General features: G+C 34.4%; 1 long non-coding RNA gene across 1 annotated transcript; it reads right to left on the reverse strand.

The window, feature by feature from the left end:
* Window positions 1-525: 525 nt before the first annotated feature.
* LOC122143514 lies at window positions 526-6759 on the reverse strand. The gene is made up of 3 exons (XR_006159207.1): window positions 6276-6759; window positions 2356-2737; window positions 526-694 (listed from the first exon to the last, which is right to left on the reverse strand). It is a non-coding gene; the product is annotated as an uncharacterized LOC122143514 (long non-coding RNA).
* Window positions 6760-7913: the final 1154 nt, after the last annotated feature.

Consider the following 7913-nt stretch of genomic DNA (forward strand, 5'->3'; position numbering starts at 1 on the left):
ATTTAGGAGTCCTAAAATTTATGACTGACACATCCATTAATTTTAAGATTTTCTCCTAAATCGGTGATTACTGAGCTACTTGTAGCATGAAGATGTGTGAATCACGGGCCTGATCATGTACAGTTAAAAATACCACAGCACAATAGATTACCATAGATTACAATAGATTTTTTTTTTCTTTTCATGTTTGCCTCTTGTGGAGAAAAAAAAATAAAAAAGGTACTTTTTTGAGGAAAAGAAAACAAGGAAAGTACTTTTTAGGAGAGAGGGAAATCTAGAACTTAAAGTCAGGAAAGGATCTGAGATATATATATATATATATATATATATATATATATATATATATATATATATATATATATATTTTCCACATTCCACATTGCGGTTCAGGGCTTCTATACATGAGTGTGGATGAACAAAAACTAGTTTTTTAGAAATTTGAAAGAAAGAAAGAAAAGAAAAGAACAAGACAGAATATAAATGTGACTAATATCACTCAATCTCCGTGCAGTCAGAATCTGTGAACAATCATACCATCATACTAATGCATCAACCTCGAAAATGAAAATATCTGCAATGATCCACAAACATTCAATCAAAACACAAATCAACAGAGGAAATATCAGACTACATTACCAGCTGTGCTGCGTCTCTGGTCTGACTGTTGTATGAGTGCTGCTGATGTTAGTAACAACTGAAAAAAATGACCGATGAATATAAATGAATCAGCAATCTCACAAATAATACAAAGAAATCATGCACAGTAAAACCCCCAGTGTTAAATGAACACTCCCAGTGTTTATATAATCCACACTCAGAGTGTTAAAAAAAGTAACACTGAAGCAGTGTTAGCGTTAGTGAGATAATTAGTTTAGTAAATGAGTGATGATTGAGCATTATTGAAGAACATCTGCTGTTAACAAACTGAATCACTGAAAGAAAGAGAAAAGCAAGAACAGAAAAAAAGATGGAATACAAAGAACTACAGCTGACTTCAGCCATAGCCATAGATGAAATGAACACAGGATAGAAAGAAGACATTAAATCTCTCAAGATCTCGGCAGAGGATGATTCATTAACTCCACAAACAGAATCACCAGCTTCCCACATTGTTAACAGGATTGACTTTTAGATGTTGATGGTTTCGTTTTTTGTTTGAAGTTACCATTGCTCGAGGTCAGTGTTTGCTTTAGTAGGACTCTTGACCCTTGACTTTGAAACATTAGATTATTTGGCTTGTTATAATTTTGTGCTTGTTTGCATGTGTTTGTTATGGCAGTCTGGTGTTACTGGTTATGTTTCAATAAAGCAAATTCACTAGTTTTGGCTATAGCATAATCACTGAGTTGGTTTAATGTTTTTTTTTTTTTTCTTTTTTTAAAATAAGTGATTACATGAAATACAAAAAGCTTGATCAACCTGTTTGATTACTCTGAAAGACTTTTAAAAAATGGTAAATCAGTCCAAGGCGTTTTTAAACTGCATTCTCATACACATCAATAATCAGTGTATGAAGCTCAACAATAGTGACAATAAACATATTTGATTGGTGCTCCCAGAATGCACTTCAACATGGAGCTTTATGTTGATTGTCACCATTGTTTGAGATTCATATACTGATTCTTAAGTCTGTTCGATAAAAAGAAAATTAAAAACCCATTTCAAAATTAATCTTAAAACTGTCAATGTTATATATTGTATAGGTCAGCTAGCAAGATTAAAGTATCAGTTGAACAAAGCCGTTTATACTGAAAATATTTTTGAAGCGTAAATAACTCCTAATCAAACTTCTTTTTTTTCCATTTTTTTTTCCGCCATAAAAAAACATGTACAAACAAGCACACAGTTACTACAACCAAAAGAAATTCTAGTGTTTTAAAGTCAAGTGTCCAAGAGCTCAGCTTAAGCAAACGCTGGCCTCGATAATGGTACCAATTGATAACAAAACAAAAAACATCAACATCTAAAGTCAATCCTGTTGGTGATGCGTGAAGCTGGTGGTGCTGTTTGTGGAGTTGATGAATCATCCTCTGCTGAGATCTTGAGAGATTTAATGTCTTCTTCTATCTTGTGTTGATTTCATCTATGGCTGTGGCTGAAGTCAGTTTTAGTTCTTGTGTTTCTGATTGTCTTTTTTTCTGTTCTTGTTTTCTCTTTCTTTCCAGTGATTCAGAAGTTTGTTAACAGTAGATGTTCTTCAATAATGCTCAATAATCACTCAATTACTAAACTAATTATCTCGTAACTTTAACACTGCTTCAGTGTTATTTGTTTAACACCTCTGAATGTGGATTATATAAACACTGTGAGTGTTAATTTAACACTGGGGGTGTTACTGTGTGTGAATATAATTACCTGCACAGTATGCTGAATAGCAGATAGTAGGTCTAACCAGCTCATAGACATAATAATTGTCTGGACAGGCTTTGACTTTAATGGGTAAAGACCCAAAAAAAGCAGCAATAATGATCCAGTGACCACAGACATCTCGGTGGCGACTCCATCTTCAACTGTTGGGTGTCCATCGCGAGATCCACAGTGGGACATGAGTGCCACAGCTGTACTTTTCAACACATGTGTCTGGGATCTGAGGCTCATGTTGTTAATGAAGAGCGATACCAGCCTCTCGAGGTGAGATCACTGTCACACTTGGAGGAGCTTGATAGGTGACTGCTGTTGGCTCTCCGCGGATCGTCCAGCACAGTGTAGTTGTAGCAGGGGTCAGCAGAAGAATACACTGCAAAAAAATAAAAAATAAATAAATCCATGAAAGACTGTAATTTTTTCTGGTATTAGGGAAAACATTCTGTTAAATAAAAAAGTACTGTTGAATTAAAAAAGCATAGATAATCTGAATTTAAAAAAAGACAACAAAAATGGTAATTTTATTGTAAAATGCCTTAAACCATAAAAAAGTGCAAATATATATATATATATATATATATATATATACACACTAATAAAACAGATATCCTTAAAAAACCTGACAAGTTAGGTTTACTCAAACCATTTGAAACCGATTGCCTTAAGCTCATTTAAGTTTTAAAACTAATAATTGTGAGTACTCTGAACTTAATTCAGTTGAGTTCACTGAAAGAGAAGATATACATTGCAATTAAGTAATTAAGTGAAGCACCCGGCTGCAGCCTGCAGATCGAGGCAGGGCTGCACCTGAGGCGGAGCTGCTGCGATATTAGCCCCGCCCTTACCTACTCTGATTGGTCCAATGGTAGTCTTTCATAGACATACATGATAGGAATGTGTGTGTGTGTAGTTGGTGTAGGATGGGGTATGCTGTTTAAAAAGCTAGACACACTGTGCAGTTTTACAAAGCCTTCATAATAATGCACAGAAGAAAAAAATAAAATATTAGCTAACCTGTAGCTTCAAGCCCATGTCCTGAAATTATTGTTTTGCTAAATTAAGCTGATCTTTTTAGGCTAACAGATGAACAGCCAACTACATTTAATAAATTAATTGGGTTTATTATCCACAGTAAGGGGAGGATCAGGTCTTCAAGATAGAAAGAATGAATTATGAATTAAATAATTTTTGTAAATTTGATTATTTCATATCATCAGAGTATGATAAAGTATTGTTTTAATTTATATAGCATGACAAGACAATTATTGTTACGTATAATTATCTGCAACAGGCTAATGTGTCTGCTGTGTGCCATTTCAATTTTTATGAAACTTTAATTTTCTTTACTGCATTGCAAAGCATAGACTTTTCTTCTCCTTAATTTCAGGAAAATATGCTGCTCCTCATTATTTTTAAAGTGAAGAAATCGAGAAACTTTTATTTCCTATCAGCCAGTGATGATTCTGAAAAGATATACCTGTAATCTGTTGCTATAGTAACAGCGCAATTTTATGCATCATGCTCTTATTTTAGTGCAGTTGTCTCACAGCCACTCTTGGGCAAATATTGAGATAAACTTTATAAAAAGTATTATCTATTTATATTAAATTAACATAATAAATTGGTATCTTCTCCGATACCCATTTTGTTACCATTATTGAGCTGATTCTTTTCAATCACTTGGAATGCTTAGTGGCTTAATGCATTAAAAGGTTTTTTTTTTTTAAAGACCAAACTCAGTAAACACATTATTAAATAAAGTATTCTATTCACAGACAAGTAGATGAGTCCAGAATAAGAACACAATGCATTTAAATACATGTTAGCGTTTTCCTCCCCATAGAAAACCATTGGTCTAAAAAAGGAAAAGCGCTTAGCGTGATTAGTAATGCATTAAAAGCGATGTTTTAAAAGAACAAACAGAAAAGTAAACATTTTTAATAAAGCATTTTATTAGCAACAAAGCCAGGTTATGGGAGGAAAATGTAGCATAATTAAAGCAGCGTTACGATTGTATTCTGGGCTCATATTTGCTTGTCTGTGAATAAGAATACTTTATTAATAATTTGTTTACTGAGTTTGGTCTTTTTAAAACACCATTTAATGCATTAAGCCACGTACTTTCACGTTAAGCGCTTCTAGAATTTCCCAGTGATTCATTTGTGAATTCGACTGGTCCAGAAGATTAAACTTGCAGCAGCTAACATCTCGTGATTCAATAAATCAGACATAGTGAGTCAAGTTAACAATAAACAACTGTGCATTATAATGAAGGCTTTGTAAAACTGCTACTTGATTTTTAGCTTTTTAAACAACATACCGGTTTTCTACACCAGCTAAGCACTCATTTCCTATCATGTATGTCTATGAAAGATGATTAGACCAATCAGAGTAGGTATGGTGAGGGCGACATGTGCACAGCCGCCCAGATGCAGCCCGCCTCGATCTGCAACATTAATAAGGTGTATACAGAATTTAGCTGTACTTTTATCTTATATTTTTTTCTATTGGAGGATAAAAAGTTTAGTGTGTAGTGTTCATATCCATCTGCTTTCCTGTACCTATACTTTATAAATACATTGTATTAATAAATATACAGAAGTTTAGGCTTTTTAATTTATACCACTGTCATGTCTTCATTTCATTGAGCAATGTATATTTTCTTTAGGTTTTTTAGTGGGGCACAAGGGCTTCCAATTTAGCACAATTTGCTTTCATGTTCTGGGCTATTCTGCTTTGTCTGTAAATAGTAGTCTATATGTTTATTATTAATAAGGTGTGTCCTCAGTGTCACTGTTTTAGTAGGATACATTAAGCCCGTTAAGTGTTTGGTGAAACAGTCTCACGGACACAGCGCTAATGGTACAGCCCACAGCGCATATAGTATGAGAACAGAAAAAATGGAAAAAATAGAAAATTGTTTAGATTTTATCTGTTCAAAAGCGATAATTTCTGAAGTCACAATTTACCACCAAAAAGTAAATAAAAAATAAATAAATAAATAAATAAAATGGCAATTATTCATTTGTGAAGCAGTTGAAAAAATTAAAAAAAATTAATGTTTGGTTTATTTTTTTTCATTTTTTGCATTGCTCCATGTAATTGAGAAAAATTGAATTGTGAAGCATTACACGGACCCAATCTCCATCACATGCTTTCAGATGGAAGCGGCATTTAATACACAGAGCCGTAGATCACTGACAAGAGTTATGCAATATAAAGCTTTCATAATTGCAGATGTGTGTGGCATTCAATTATGAAGCAGCGATATTGTGTAGCATATCAGTGTAAAAAGTTTTTATTAATGCCATTTTATGTTTTTGTTAATACAGGCGTATAGCACTAGCAAACTAAATGAATGTAACATGGCAAAGATGAATGCACTTTTGGAAGCTGAATGTAAGGGAAATGTCATTTTAGAATTTCTGTGGTTTAATGTGATATTGTTGTTCATATGTGGATCATCTTACTATGTTGTGTATTTTCAACAGTTTCAATATGAAAAATAAATTCTATATTGATTCAATGGACCAAAAAATTTACAATTTCAATTTTATAATAAATCTTTGAAAATCAAAATCTTGTGTTGATTTTTTTTAATGTTATTATAACCTAAAAGATGCTATGTGAAAGTTTGAAGCGAAAGAAAATAATGTTTTTCATCTTGCCACTTCCTTGGTAAAGAAAACATTTTTACTCAAATTAATCAAAATTGATTTATTGCATTTTGGAACCAAACTCTGCATATATATATATATATATATATATATATATATATATATATATATATATATATATATATATATATATAGCTCCTGGTTAATGCTGCTAACATCTGAACGTTTGAATGAATAGTGATTAATCACGCCCAGAGCAGAGTGTGTAGAAAGAGATCATGTGAATATAATTACCTGCACAGTATGCTGAATTGCAGAGAGTTGGTCTAACCAGCTCATAGACATAATAATTGCCTGGACAGGCTTTGACTTTAATGGGAAAAGACCGAAAAAGCAGCAGTAATTGTTATAGTGACCGCAGACATCTCAGTGACGACTCCATCTTCAACTGTTGGGTGTCCACCCCGAATCCACAGTGGGGCAGCAGTGCCACAGCTGTACTGAGCAACTGCACGTGTCTGGGATCTGGCTGGCTCATGTTGTTAATGAAGAGGCGATACCAGCCACTCCAGGAAGTGACATACGGTCACAATTACTGCCAGAAGCATATATGTTAGTGGCTCTCCATGGATTGTCCAGCACAGTGTAGTTGTAGCAGGGGTCAACAGAGGGTATATTCTGTAATTAAAATATTTATTTTTTAGCAGAACATTATACAGTACAAAAAGAACATTACTAGCAGCTGTTCTCATACTGTCTCCTTCAGAAATGAAGACAACATTACACTGTAAAACCGACAAGTAACTTAACTCAAACCGTTTGAGTAAACAGATATCCTTAAAAACCTGACAAGTTAGGTTTACTCAAACCGTTTGAGGAAACCGATTGCGCTAAACCATTTAAGTTTTAAAACTAACACACTGTAAAAACCGACAAGTAGCATACTCAAACCATTTGTGTAAACAGATATCCTTAAAAACATGACAAGTTGGGTTTACTCAAACCTTGCGTTTAATGAAGCGGTGCCTTACAACTATTAGTTTTAAAACTTAAATGGTTTTGAGTACTCTGAACTTAATTCAGTTGAGTTCACTGAAAGAAGAAGATATACATTGCAATTAAGTAATTAAGTGATTAATTGAGTGATAATTGAGCATTAGTGATGAACACCTGCTGTTAACAAGCAGCAAATTACTGAAAGAAAAAGAGAAAGGAACTACAGCTGACTTCAGGCCACGAAAGCCTCACTAAAACCTGACCAAGTTATGTTAACTCAAACCGTTTGAGAAGCCGGTGCCTTAAACCGAGTGGTTCTCAACTCCAGTCCTCAGGACCCACTGCTCTGCACATTTTGTTTGTCTCCCTTATTTATAAGCACCTGATTCAGATCATTAGCTCATTGGGAGAGATCCATGAACTGAACTGAGTGTGTCAAATTCAGAAACATTCAAAATGTGCAGAGCAGCGAGTCCAGGCCTGAGTTGAGCTCTACTACTACTAAGGAACACTCCGACTTTTTGGGACTTTAGCTTATTCACGGTATCCCCCAGAGTTAGATAAGTCCATACATACCTTTTTTTCATTTCTGTGCGTTCTGTATGAGTGTTGTTTAGCGCACCCACGCTAAGCTAGCTTAGCACAAAGACTGGATGTGAATGGATAATGCTAGCATAGTAATCCCAATAAGTGACAAAATAATGCAAACATTTTCCTATTTACATGTTGTGATCTGTATAGTCACAAGTGTACAAATAACAAAGGCTATATGGAGACAGAGACCATTTTTAATCATTATAAATACTGGGAACTATATATTCTCACTAGAGGCATTAGGAGCACAGCTTAACGTTACTTGGGCGGGAGTGGCTACTTGGTGAATTGATTAAGCGCCCAGCACCCGGAGGCGCTGCCGTGGTGAGGAGCAGAGAGAGT

This window comes from Cyprinus carpio, unplaced genomic scaffold, assembly GCF_018340385.1.
Source record: "Cyprinus carpio isolate SPL01 unplaced genomic scaffold, ASM1834038v1 S000006000, whole genome shotgun sequence".
NCBI classification, from domain to species: Eukaryota; Metazoa; Chordata; class Actinopteri; order Cypriniformes; family Cyprinidae; genus Cyprinus; species Cyprinus carpio.